General features: G+C 45.9%; 1 protein-coding gene across 3 annotated transcripts in view; it reads left to right on the top strand.

Annotated features, from left to right (window-relative positions):
• Positions 1 to 14,879, top strand: part of LOC145341334 (caM kinase-like vesicle-associated protein) — a 163,541-nt gene that overhangs the window by 48,229 nt on the left and 100,433 nt on the right. The window contains exon 1 of one of the 3 annotated variants that reach the window (XM_080186250.1): positions 6,392 to 6,508. The exons of the other annotated variants lie outside the window; for them this stretch is intronic. The gene's annotated coding sequence lies outside the window, so the exon portion shown is untranslated. Of the gene's footprint in view, positions 1 to 6,391; positions 6,509 to 14,879 lie in introns of those variants that run through there. 3 annotated transcript variants of the gene reach the window in all.

Here is a 14,879-nt window from a genome sequence, read left to right as displayed (position 1 = left end):
GGAAACTAATTTACGGACAATTTATTCCTGCCAATCAGCCTAACAGCACATCCTTGGGGTGTGGGAGGAAACCGGAGCACCCGGAAAAAACCCACGCAAGCACGGGGAGAATGCGCAAACTCCCACAGACACCGGCCCAAATCCATGTGTCTGCACAGCAATCAGTGATAGTCACTGAGCTGTCGTCTTGCCCAGTATCTGGTCCAGTTTAGGCACACACTAACGACATGAAGCACTAGGCCAATCTCGAACAACCAAGAGCAGCCCCAGTACGACCCATCGCCTGTATGCCCCTCGTTGGACACGAGGCGGACCGACTTAAAACCTGTGAATGAGAAGAGAAAAAAAACATTATCATACCAGATCCAGTAGCATGTCACCATCTGCAGAATGACTGAACTGCAAAAGCAAGGAAAACTTTTCAATGTCAGACTAATGAACAGATTCAAAGTTTGGACCCTCTGGAACGAGAAGAGAAGAACCCAGAATGTTCTGATAATGAGGTTATTTCTCCCTCAAAGAACTGTGGGAAGAAGCTTAGGAAGAGAATCTTCAAATCTTGGGAAGATTGACACATATGTACCATCAACCGCCACGTCAAAGGCTGAAAAGGGATTGAAGATCTGAGATTTCAATGAACTTAAAGGGATAAAAAGACCAACTCCCTATCGGACGATCATGAAGAGAAAAGATGATTTCCCAATGATCTGTCAGGACCATTTCCTTTCCGTAGGCAGTGATGAGGGAGTCACACTTCTCTCTGTACAAGGCTGCTCCACGAAAGGTGGGAAGAACTGCTGGGAATAAGGAATCAAGATATTTTCACCTTCTGCAATTAGGGGCATTTCTCCTCGATAAACAACTCTGAGACAAGTAAGAAGTCTCACAACACCAGGTTAAAGTCCAACAGGTTTATTTGGAATCAGGAGCTTTCAGAGCGCCGCTCCTTCATCAGGTGAGTGGTTAGTGTTAGTTTTACCCGATGAAGGAGCAGCACTCTGAAAACTTGTGATTCCAAGTAAACTGTTGGACTTTTGACCTGGTGTAGTGAGACTTCTTACAGTGCCCACCTCAGTCCAATGCCAGCATCTCCACCTCACAACTCTGGGACAAGATTGCTGTAGAGAATTTCAGAAGTGCTAAGTATTCTGCCACACCTTCTGTGCTAACCACCCACCAGCTCCAAAGGAAAGAGCGCTTGGACTGAAGTATGGGTGCCAGTTGACTACCATCCTGGGAAGGTACCAGCTCCTGAGCAACATGAGCCTTTATTGACTCTAATTTGGACTCAGCAAAACATCGCCTTCATGAGCAACAGGATGTAAAGCCGGCAATGGCTCAGCGGAACTGAGATCAGAATGCTGTCCAGCAACTTACAGCACAGCTGATTTCTCTTTAAAAGGCAACAGACACCTCGCAAGGTCCGTCTATTTCCAGGATCTCAACCTCCAGAGATCACACATTACCAGGTGGCACTGTGGTTAGTGCTGCTGCCTCACAGCACAGGGACCCGGGTTCGATTCCCAGCTTGGGCCACTGTGGAGTCTGCACATTCTCCCCGTGTCTACGTGGGTTTCCTCCGGCTGCTCCGGTTTCCCCTCACAGTCCGAAAGACGTGCTGTTTAGGTGCATTGGCCGTGCTAAGTTCTCCCTTAGTGTACCCGAACAGGCGCTGGAGTGTGGCGACATGGGGATTTTCACAGTAACTTCGTTGCAGTGTTAATATAAGCCTATTGGTGACACTAATAAATAAACTTTTAAAAAAACTTTTAAACGTTACTGTGAGGGATTCTTCTTCGTCCCTCTGTCGGAAGAAACAATCCATGCTAAGCAGCTCTTCATGGGGATGGTCACTGTCTTATGTATCCTCCACCTTTAACCATACTTCATGAAAAACTAAGAGATTCATAGTTTCTTTGTGTGCCCGGAGTCTCGGGGTGGTGACATTGTGAAAGAACAGCTGAGCGTATGAACCTCCACAGTTTCTGAAAGCTGAATGCCCCCAGCTCCGAAATAAAAGGTTGAAGATTGTTGCACGGAGACAGTGAACTGTCCAAATGGTAAGGATCATCCATAGGGTTCCTCCAGCATGCCAACTCTTGCCTTAAGCAAACACCATCTGTTATCAGACCTACTGCATCAGGAAAGGAATTAAGTTGGAGTTTTGGCTCTTTTCATGAAGACCTGAAGCTGCTCGGTACCGGAAACTTAGAGTGGGATTCTCTGGCTACACTCATCCCAAAACCGGGAATCCTGCCCGAGGTCAATGGGCCTTTTTGTGTGTGGCTCTTCCCCTCCCCAAGCTACGATTCCCATGGTGGACAGAACAGGGGAATTTTCCTTATGATTTTTCCATGAAACCTGCTGCTGGCCTCCCCGTGGGATCTTGAGGCAGTCAAGGGCGTGGGCTGTTCCCCAGGTGGGTCATCGTTACCTCTCTCCAGTTTGCCTCTTCCAAGTTTTTTGAGCTTCTTTCAAAGGTTTCCGGACTCTGTGGTTCCTTCGACAACACTGACAGATCTTTGACATCAGTGTTGACGTCGCTGCCTTCATGTTCTGATATGTTGTGGGATTGAAGCCTTTTGCCTGGGACTCTGGGCAAGGGTTTGATTCTTACGTGGGCTGTAGACAGAGTCTGGTGTCTGCGTAACACTTCATTACTAGTACTTCTTCGAAACAGCTTACAGAGTAAGCATGCCATTCCTAGGCCTCATTTCAAATTTTCCCTAGAGTGTCTGTAGTAAATCGCCATCTACATCATACATTACATTACAAGTGTTAAACAAAAAGCTTTGACAATGTGTCTGTTTTTTTCAGCCGTCCTCAACTTGAGCACTCTGTTGCGTCTGTCTAGTTAAGTTCTGGGGTCAGTATTTATTTATTATCCAATTTACAGCCGTTGTTACTTGGACTAGCAAGTAATAAAGAGAAAGTCACTTTGTTTATCTCAACATCTTTCACATCCAGTATTAGCACCTCAGGAATATAGTCAGAAAACAGACAGACAAGTTAACCACAAGGACGCTTTCCACTTGGCTAATAAAATTTTTATTTCTCAAGTAAATTTATTCTGTAACTGGACACAGAATCCTACAGTACAGAAGGAGGCCATTTGGCCCCTCAAGTCTGCACCACAACAACCCCACCCAGGCCCTATCCCCACAACCCCTCATATTTACCCTAGCTAATCCCCCCACCACACCAGGGTCAATTTAGCATAGCCCATCAACCTAACCTGCACATCATTGGATTGTGGAAGGAAACCGGAGCACTCGAAGGAAACCCATGCAGACACAGGGAGAATGTGCAAACTCCACACAGACAGTGAGCCAAGCCGAGAATTGAACCCAGGTCTCTGGCGCTGTGAGGCAACAATGCTAACCACTGTGCCACCATGCTGCCCTAAAGGTAGGGATGGACACCATTAGTTGTTGAGTTACCATCAAGTCGAGGGTTTGGTGATCTGTTTACTTTAAGTTGCTCACTTTCGTTGTTTTTACAAGTAGAATCATAGAATCCCGTCAGTGCAGAAGGAGGTCATTTGACCCATCCAGTCTACACCCACAACAATCCCACCCAGGTTCCATCCCCGTAACCCCACAAATTTACTGTTCTAATCCCCTGATACTGAGGGGCAATTTAGCATTGCCGAGCAGCCTAACCCGCACATCTTTGGACTATGGGAGGAAACCGGAGCCCCATAGGTAACCCACACAAACAAGGGGAGGACATGCAAACTCCACACAGACAACCAGCCGGAATTGAACCCGGGTCTCTGGCACGGTGAAGCAGCAGTGCTAACCACTGTGCCACCATGCCGCTCATCAGTCTCTCATTATATATCCCAGTAAATGGAAGAAGAATTTCAACAGGACAATATACACCTTAAGAGACCCTGACATATAAAAAATATGATGTGCATCGCCTAATGCTTTTCAATATTCTTAGTGAAGGAAGTTAGAAGTATCAGAATAGAAAAATAACAGCCCCCTTCTTGAAGTTTAAGAGAAAGTGAATGACTTTACACATTCTGTATGATTAGGTCTAATAAATGTGCCTGAAAACTATAGAGTACTCTTTTTCTTTATATTCACTGCATTCTGTAATCTGCCAATCACATAGTAACATCATGTCTTGTTGTCAAGGCTGAGACATTCTACTGTGCTAGGCAACTACATCTTACATGAAAGGATACTGTGCCTTTAAGAGGGTATTTGTGTCATGTTTCTTGTGCAGAATCTGTGGCAGCTGTTTGTTTTTCTTATTGGAACCGTTGGGTCTGTATCCGGCAGCACTGTGTTGTTACTGCAGCAGCATAATTAATCTCAACTGCTACAATGTTTGTTTTAATCTGACCAATGCAGGGTTCTGTTATTTTGTGTTTCCCCCTGGGATTTTGCAGAGTAGGGCTTGATTGTCAGGGGAAAAAAAATCAGGTGACTGGGTGGAGCTAGGCTTACATACAGAAATCAAGAGCAGTCGGTTGTTTGGGACCTTGAGAGAGAGAGGTTGCTTTCTCTGTCTGGAGTTGGAGAGTGGAATCTGCTGAGAAATAAATATTTTTCTCAGCGATATTGCTGTTTGGAGATGGATCTTATCTTATAGGTGGCTATTTGAGAATCAGAAAACAGGTGTTAAAAGGCTCATGTGGGATCCTATGTATACGTAGCCCAGTTCATGCAAAGACTTAATTTTAAGATATTTCTGCCTATGCAACTAACTCGGCTAAGCTCAGCAATTGTCTGCTAACTTGACTACATGTCAAATCAGAAGGCTAAAGGTTAGCTAGAAATCGACTGCATTCCCGAAGGGTACACGATGCAGGCAATCAACAGCATAACAGCAGCTTACACGGCTTGCTTTTCTAAGCCAGAGACAGTGTGCAAAAAACATTTCCAATAACAAGACAAGGGCAGAAATATGTTTTGGTTTCACGGTGCGTGTGTTCAGTTGTTTCAACATCCAGTTCAGTTCATTTTTCCATTTCTGTGATGTTAATTTTAAATTCTGTTTAATAAAAGAAAACCATTTTAACACTCGTACCAATGCGATCCCCACGGTCTCTTCAAATGAATGAATGGACCCAACAGCTAGAAACATAGCACCCACGCTATGTTTTTATGCTAACTTATTCTGAATAAAGGTCTATTTCTATGGGGATATTACTTTACATTGAGACTCTAGAGATAGATAGCTGGTAAGAATTATACCTTGTCATGTTTAAGTATTTTAATTGGTAAATTCTTTTTGTTATATTCTGTGTTCTTAAATAAAGCTTGTTTTGATAAAAACTTCCAAATGGGTAATTTAAATCGTACCTGCAGCAAAGTACATTATGCTCACCCAAATGCCGAAATCAAAATGATAAGTTAGGGTTTAGGCTAACTGCAGAGTCTCTAGTTTCTCACAATGCCTAAGGCTGTGTTAAGGGATGGAGACATTAACACCATTGACTGGGAGGAGAAGACTGTGGATCACTCATCATGGCTGAACCTGGTCTATTAAGGTGTGAGCCACTTCGAGGGATGTTGATTTGACAGCGAGGTAGAACGGTGCGGCAGGGGAAGGAGAAGGAAGACAACCCGGGGCTGTGAGTTCCATTCCCCCAACACAACAACATGGCCCCACTGCGGAAGAGCCTGTGGCTCCAAAATCAGGCCCCTCAGTCACCTGAAGGCTCTCCGAACAAGCATCCCACCTAGGTCCTCCCCCTCCCGCCTTATCCCCTTAACCCCGTGCATTTAGCCTGGCTAATCCACCCAATCGAAATATCTTTGGACTGTGGGAGGAAACCGGAGCACCCGGAGGAAACCCACGCAGACACGGGTAGGAACCGCACACAGTGACCCAAGGCCGGAATCGAACCCGGGTCCGTGGCGCTGTGAGGCAGCAGTGCTAACCACCGTGCCCCCGAACAGTGGCAAAATTAGATCAAATTCTTGGAGCACTTCAGTCAGTGAGGGTACCCTGTTCACCTCCCATTCGCGGTCATACGTCCACTCCCAATCGACCCCACGATCTTTAAGATGTCTTGAAACATTTCCTCAACTCTCAATCATCCGGCGCTGATACGGCAAATAATAATGTACTGACACTTTGCATGTTCAGCTTGAAGTTGCTATTTCAGTGCAGAGGTGTTATCCTGATTAACATAGATGGGTTAGCACCTCTGCCAGAATAGTGGAGGGAAGTTTCAGAGCAACAGTTCAAGCAGTCATTTGCTCATATTGCCTGGCACCATTTCAAAAGGAGCACGTTTTTGGCATGGATTTGTTTACTGTGATTAAGCAAGAGTTAACGCCGGATGCCTTCTGTTTTTTAGTCATTATCTGGAGCTTGGACCTGCATACTTGTTATTCTAATTTCTGGTGCCTCAGTCTTCCTGTTGTTTTTGGATGAGTCTTCTTTGCTTCAGGAGAGAGCGATGCTGCATGGTGGCGTCTGACACATCACAGATCACCGCTTCTGCGAAATGAGCAGGATACAGTAACACGATTGACACAATAAGGTTAGAAGTGGGCATGTTGACTGATGCTTGCACCGTTCCCATTTGTCATTTTTCATAATTAAGAAGACCTCCATGCAGCAAGACCTGGGCAACACCCTAGTACATAAAGTAGCAAGTAACAGCAACCTGGTCCATAAGTAACATTGCCACACACAAGTGCCAGGCGGTGAACATCTCCAACAAGAGAGAATCTAACCACCTCCCTCTGAATCACAACCGAATCCCTACAGTACCGAAGGAGGCCATTCAGCCCATCAAGTCTGCACCAAACACAATCCCACCCAGGCCCTATTCCCATAACCCCACATATTTACCCTGCCATGTTCCCCCTGACGCTAGGGCCAATTTAGCATGGCCAACCCACCTAACCTGCACATCTTTGGGCCGTTGGAGGAAACCCATGCGCACACAGAGAGAACATGCAAATTCCACGCAGACAGTGACCTGAGCCAGGAATTGAACCCAGGTCCCTGGTACTGTGAGACAGCAGCGCTGTCACTGTGTCACCATGCCACTCGCATTACATTCTCATTCTTGAATCACCCACTATCGACATCCTTTAAGTTTTTTTTAAGCTTATTTATTAGTGCCACAAATGGGCTTACATTAACACTGCAATTAAGTTACTGTGAAAATCCCCTAGCTGCCACACTCTGGCGTCTGTTCAGGTACACTGAGGGAGAATTTAGCACTGCCTATGCACCTAACCTGCACATCCACCGGACTGTGGAAGGAAACCCACGCAGACATGGGGATAATGTGCAAACTCTGCACAGACAGTGACCCCAAGCCGGGAATCGAATCCAGGTCTCTGATGCTGTGAGGCAGCAGTGCTAACCATTGTGCCACCGTGCCACCCTGGTCACCCATAAACAGAAATTGACCAGCTACCTAAATATTATGGTAATTAGAGCAAGATAGAGACTGAGTATTCTGTGCTGAGTAACCCATCTCCTGTAACTCCAAGAGTCTCTCTATCATTTGCAAATCAAATGCCAGGAATGTGATGGAATATTCAATGCTTGCCCGGATGAACGCAGCTCCAACAACACTCAAGAAGCTCTACACTAAGCAAGACAAAGTACCCTGTTTGATTGGCACCATATCCATCACATTCAACATTCACTCCCTTCACCATCAATGCAACATGGCAATAGTGTGTGCCCTGTACAAGATGCACTGTAGCAACTTCTTCAACCTTCCAAACCCACAGCCCTAACACGTAGAACGACAAGTGCAGCAGTTGCGCGGATTCACCGCCACTTGCAAGTTCCTCTCCGAGTTATCAGCACCGTCCCAACTTGGAACTATACCCACCATTCTTGTAATGTCCTAACTATGTTCAGCGCTGCGGACTATAAGCAAAAATAAAAAGATGTGGCTGCTTGGTGGCACAGGTAGATTCAACATAACACACAACAGGTTTATTGAAAGAGATGTTCTCTGCACAAAACAGAAATTGAAAATAATCAGCAGCCTGTGAAACACCCCTAATGAATTCACCATCAAATCACGTGACTGGCTCTTAAAGCAACCGTGCAACCACTTAAATATATAACATCCCTCCTTCCGTGGTCAAGATAACAACTTATTAGAATATTATACCTAAGATCAGTAATGCTGTAGACACACTACTACCCTTAAGCTTTATACACAGTCAATAAAAACTCAATCTTCCTCTTTGGTTATATACAATGTTCAGGAATATGGCTGACTTGACCCTAGAAGTATGATTTGGAACTTCAGTAGACACTTGATTTTGATTTGATTTATTAATATTGTCACATGTATTAACATACAGTGAAAAGTGTTGTTTCTTGCACGCTATACAGCCAAAACATACCGCTCATAAAGAAGGAAAGGAGACAGTACAGAATGTCGTGTTATGGTCATAGCTAGGGTTTAGAGAAAGATCAATTTAATAAAGAACAAAACCAGCCCGGGAAACAGGCCCTTCGGCCCAACGAGCCCGCGCCGCCATCTCAACGCCACCAGTCCCCCTCTCCACCCATGACCCTTATCTATTGTTTTATGGCCATCCACATTGAGGGAAACTAATTTAGGGACAATTTATTACTGCCAATCAGCCTAATAGCACATCTTTGGGGTGTGGGAGGAAACCGGAGCACCCGGAGAAAACCCACGCAAGCACAGGGGGAATGCGCAAACTCCCACAGACACCGGCCCAAATCCATGTGTCTGCACAGCAAACAGTGATAGTCACTGAGCTGTTGTCTTGCCCAGCACCTGGTCCAGTTTAAGCACACACTAACGACATGAAGCCCTAGGCCAATCTCGAACAACCAAGAGCAGCCCAAGTACGACCCATCGCGTTTATGCCCCTCGTTGGACAACAAGGCGGACCGACTTAAAACCTGTGAATGAAAAGAGAAAAAACATTATTATCATACAATATCCATTTACCTTACCAGGGACGCCCCAATGCTAATGAACCTTATTTAAAACAATCTCCTATACCCACCCATCTCCAACCCACTCATGTGCCTGTCTAAGTTACTCTTAAACAACTCTAGCGTGCTTGCCTCCACCACCTTACTTGGCAGAGCATTCCATACCCCCACTACCCTCTGTGTGAAAAACCTCCCTCTAATATCTGTGTTATACCTCTCCCCCCTCATCTTAAGCCCATGGCCCCTCGTACTGTGTGTCTTAATGCAAGGTAAGTCCATTCAAAAGTCTGATGGCAGCAGGGAAGAAGCTGTTCTTGAGTCGGTTGGTATGTGACCTCAGGCTTTTGTATCTTTTTCCCATCGGAAGAAGGTAGTAGAGAGAATGTCCGGGGAGTGTGGGGTCCTTAATTATGCTGGCTGCTTTGCCAAGGCAGCGGGAGGCGTAAACAGTGTTAATGATGGGAGGCTGGTTTGCGTGATGGATTGGACTACATTCACAACCTTCTCTTGCAACTAATTCTGCATCATTCTCATGTGGTATACCAGTAAAGACACAATCACCAGGCAGCTCAGATTCAACTAAGTCTTCCACTGTAGTATTCACAACACTAGGGACTGAAGAAGTTGGAGATGATTCTGAGAATTCATTCAGATGGCAACAATTCGTCATCATGGCATCGCCAAACGAGTTCATCTTTGGTTTGAGCCATGTAAGAAATTGGACCTGTTTTTGCTGAAACTATAGACAGGATTTTACAGCCTCGCTCGAGCGAGACCGGAAATTCCCACCCTAGGTCGACGGAGATTCTGGTTGTCGGACCCTCGCCCGCGTCGATCCCATGGCAGGCAAGGTGGTAGGGTCCCGGCCCACGGCTGGGACCCATTTCTCACTCATGGCATAAAGGCGGGGAATTATAGGCCTGTTAGTTTAACGTCTGTTGTAGGTAAAATGTTAGAATCCGTCATCAAGGAGGAAATAGCGAGGCATCTTGAGGGGAACTGCTTGATAGAGCAGACGCAGCACGGATTCCTTAAAGGGAAGTCGTGTCTGACAAATTTACTGGAGTTCTATGAGGATGTGTCTAGGGCGGTGGATAGAGGAGAGCCGGTGGATGTGGTCTTTCTTGATTTTCAGAAGGCATTTGACAAGGTACCTCACAAGAGGTTATTGCAGAAGGTCAGGGGACATGGAGTTGGGGGTAGGGTGTTAGCGTGGATAGAGGACTGGTTGTCAAATAGGAGGCAGAGTGGGGGTCAATGGGTGCTATTCGGCTTGGCGGATGGTGACTAGTGGAGTGCCCCAGGGGTCGGTGCTGGGGCCTCAGCTATTTACCATTTATATAGATGATCTGGAGGAGGGAACCGAGTGTAGGGTGTCGAAATTTGCTAATGACACCAAAATTGGTGGAAAGGCAAATTGTGCGGAGGGTGGGGAGAGTCTACAGAAGGATCTAGATAGGCTGGGCGAATGGGCCAGGAAATGGCAAATGGAATTTAATGTTGGCAAGTGCGAGGTGGTCCACTTTGGTAGGAATAATGGTAGGAAGGATTATTACGTGGAGAAAAACTGCAGCAGGCGACGGTGCAGAGGGACCTCGGGGTCCTTGTGCATGAGTCGCAAAAACCCAGCCTGCAGGTACAGCAGGTGGTCAGGAAGGCGAAGGGGATGCTGGCCTTCATCGCGAGGGGGATTGAATATAAAAGTAGGGAGGTCTTGCTGCGGCTGTATAGGGCATTGGTGAGGCCGCAGCTGGAGTACTGTGTGCAGTTTTGGGCGCCGTACTTACGCAAGGATATTTTAGCCTTGGAGGGAGTGCAGAGGAGGTTTACTAGGCTGATGCCGGAGTTGAGGGGGTTGAGCTATGAGGAGAGGCTGAGTAGATTAGGCTTGTACTCATTAGAGTTTAGAAGAATGAGGGGAGATCTCATTGAGACGTATAAGATGATGAATGGGATGGATAGGATAGAGGTGGAGAGACTCTTCCCGCTCAGAAAGGATAGTAGGACTAGGGGGCATAGCCTCAAGATAAAGGGGGGGCGGTTTAGAACAGAGTTGAGGAGGAACTTCTTCACTCAAAGGGTGGTGAATCTCTGGAATTCTCTGCCCGTTGAAGTGGTGGAGGCTGCCTCGCTAAATATTTTTAAGACGCGGGTTGATGGGTTTTTGATGAGAGAGGGGATTAAGGGTTATGGGGAGAGGGCGGGAATGTGGAACTGAGCCACGACAGATCAGCCATGATCTTATTGAATGGAGGGGCAGGCTCGAAGGGCTAGTTGGCCTACTCCTGCTCCTATTTCGTATGTTCTTATGTTCTAACACTCGATCTCCTTGTTGAAATGAGCACTGTTTTGCTCTCACTTCTTGTCTAGCAAATTGAGATTGTTGCTGACACTCTACTATCTCTGAAGTTTCGGGAAGCAGCAACAAACCAAATGTAGTTCTCAGCTTTCTCTTTAAGAGCAGTAATATAGGTGAACTTCGGGTGGTCCCAGGAGTAGTGTTTCTATAAGATGGCAAAAAGCTATTCACACAATATGATAATGAACATTGCTCTCTTGAAGATTTTAAAGAATGTTTCAAGGATTGCACAAGTCTTCCAGCTGATCCATTGGTTGATGGATGATAAGTTGTGGATCCTATACACCGAATACCATATACTTTGAGGTAATCCCCTTGTGAAGTTAACTGTGAACTATTATCGCTAACAATCTGTTCTAGATTACCAAATCATACAAACAGGGGTGGCACAGTAGCACAGTGGGGTGGCACAGTAGCACAGTGGGGCGGCATGGTAGCACAGTGGTTAGCACTGCTGCTTCACAGCTCCAGGGACCTGGCTTCAATTCCTGGGTCAGGTCACTATCTGTATGGAGTTTGCACATTCTCCTCGTGTCTGCGTGGGTTTCCTCCGGCTGCTCCAGTTTCCTCCCACAGCCCAAAGATGTGCGGGTTAGGTTGATTGGCCGTGCTAAAATTTCCCCTTAGCGTCCTGAAATGCATAGGTTAGAGGGATTAGTGGGTAAAATGTATGGGGGTAGGGCCTGGGTGGGATTGTGGTCGGTGCAGACTCGATGGGCCGAATGGCCTCTTTCTGCACTGCACTATGATTTTATCAAGTTTTTCGATAGTTTGTTCAGATTGAGTAGCTCTCATGGCAACAACTTCTAGCCACTTTGAGTGTGTATCAGTTATGACTAAAAACATGTAACCTTCAAATAGACCAGTAAAACCTATAAACATTTGTTGCCATGGCATTTTAGTTCACTCCCAAGGGTGTAAAGGAGAGAACGGTGGTGTATTTCTTATTTGTGCACAGGACTGACATTCTCCCATTTGTCCTCCAATCTGAACACCCAGACTTGCCCAATAAAAATAACTTCATGCTAATTCCTTCATCCTGACACACCAGGATGTCTTTCATGGAGCTTTTCAAGAAATCTTCCACGCAGACTTGGCAGAATGATCAAATTCCCCACAATAGACGCCCAGCGTTGACATCAGTTCAAGCTACCTTGACACACGTGGGTTCAAATCAGGATGTGGATGATGCACTCCAGCCATCATTCCTGTCGATACCACATTCATCACCTCCCTCATCACATTCCTGACACATCTCTGAACTGGAGGGGCCGTCGCAGGCAAATAATCTGCAAGCGAAAAAGACAGTAAAGCAGCAAAAGCTCATGGCATTTTATATTCTTCTACCGGCACGCCCGCCCGAGGCTCATGACATCGCACCCAGGCCAACGGAGAATGCCGTTCCGCAAGCCCCACCCATTCCGATTCCGGGGTGTGCATGCTGGTAAAATAAGAGTGCGATAAACCAACCATGGCTAACCAAAGAAGAAGAATATTAAGTTGAAAGAAAAACAGGTAAGAGTTAGTGATAGCCCTCCAAAGACTGAGATAAATTCAGAATCCATTAAAGGATGACTAAAAAGACAATAAAGAGAGAGAAAATAAACTACAAGGGCAAAGTAATGAGGAATGTATAAACTGACAAAATAAGCTTCTTTAAATATATTTTAAAAATCTACACTGTCTATTCCTTTAAGTGTTTTATAAGCTTCAAAAAGATCACCTCTCATTCTCCGACACTCTGGAGAATACAAGCCCAGTTTCCCTAATCTGTCTTCATAGGACAGTCTTGTCAAGTCAGAAACAAGTCTGGTGAACCTTTATTGCATTCCCTGTACTGCAATAATATTCTTCTTTAGGTAAAAGGACCAAAATTGCACACAGTACTCCAGGTATGGGTGGCACAGTAGCACAGTGGTTAACACTGCTGCCTCACAGTGCCAGGGACCCGGGTTCAATTGGTCACTGTCTGTGCGGAGTCTGCACATTCTCCCCGTGTCTGTGCAGGTTTCCCCCGGGTGCTCCGGTTTCCTCCCACATTTTGAAAGACGTGCTGGTTAGATGCATTGACCCAAACAGGCGTCAGACCGTGGTGACTAGGGGAATTTCACAGTAACTTCTTTGCAGTGTTAAACTAGACTTGTATTCGTTGGAGTTTAGAAGGATGAGGGGAGATCTCATTGAGACGTACAAGATGATGAATGGGATGGATAGGATAGACGTGGAGAGGCTCTTCCTGCTCAGAAAGGACAGTAGGACGAGAGGGCACAGCCTCAGGATAAGGGGGGGTGGCGGTTTAGAACAGAGTTGAGGAGGAACTTCTTCACTCAAAGGGTGGTGAATCTCTGGAATTCTCTGCCCATTGAAGTGGTGGAGGCTGCCTCGCTAAATATATTTAAGACACGGGTAGATAGGTTTTTGATAGGCAAGGGAATTAAGGGTTATGGGGAGAAAGCGGGAAAGTGGAACTGAGCCACTTCAGATCAGCCATGATCTTATTGAATGGCGGGGCAGGCTCAAAGGGCTAGATGGCCTACTCCTGCTCCTATTTCTTATGTTCTTATGTTCTAATGTAAGCCTTACTTGTGACTAATAAATAAACAAAATAATAAAGTTGCATTCCAACCAAATGTCTATACAATCGAAGCAAGACCTTATTGCTTCTGTACTCAAATCCTCTTGTGATAAAGGCTACCATATCATTTGCCCCCTCTAAAGGAATAGACACCCTAAAGTGCAGAAGAAGGCCATTCAGCCTATCAAGTCTGCACCGATAACAATCCTAGTTAGGCCCTATCCTCGTAACCCCACATATTTAACCCACTAATCTACGCATCCCAGGACACTAAGGGACAATTCAGCATGGCCAATCCACCTAACCCACACATCTTTTGGACTGTAGGAGGAAACCAGAGCACCCGGAGGAAACCCACGTAGGCACAGGGAGAATGTGCAAGCTCCACACAGACAGCGATCCAAGCCGGGAATCGAACCCAGGTCCTTGGAGCTGTGAGGTAGCAGTGCTAACCACTGTTCCACCTTGCCGCCCATGGTGGCACATTAACACCTTGGAGTGAATAATTACAATCAGTAAGCTATCAACATTTGGAAGGCACAGACTTCACCTCCATGGTGTCACAACAACAAGGAAAAACTTTTGTTTTAATCGCCCCCCCCGACAATGTCATGACTCTCAGTTGGAAGCACCTACCTCTCATGTTGCACATTCATCACTGCACCTCGATAGTCAGTGTGGAGGGTCGGTACAGATTTGATGGGCTGAATGGCATCTTTCTGCACCTTAGGGATTGAGCAGTTTTAGCCTGGGGGGCATTTTCCAAAAATCTTGATAGCGTAGAAAGAAAAGTTTATTGAGACTACAAGTGTGACTGAGCCCCCGTTCAGTTTTTCTAAACTAAGTCCCGCTCACTGCATAAATCTCCCTTAAAGATGAAAGCCCATACTGAACCAGATTGTGTTCCAGCAGGGAGCTGACCCTTCAGCCAACATGCCTTTAAATAGTATTTCTAAGGATGTTACCTCTGGCAGACAGCACCCAGGTATTATAAATTTAATCGCTGTCCTGCAGCTTTTAAAGATA

This window comes from Carcharhinus amblyrhynchos, chromosome 3, assembly GCF_965287045.1.
Source record: "Carcharhinus amblyrhynchos chromosome 3, sCarAmb.v2.hapA, whole genome shotgun sequence".
NCBI lineage: Eukaryota > Metazoa > Chordata > Chondrichthyes > Carcharhiniformes > Carcharhinidae > Carcharhinus > Carcharhinus amblyrhynchos.
This window is presented reverse-complemented; position numbering and strand designations above follow the sequence as displayed.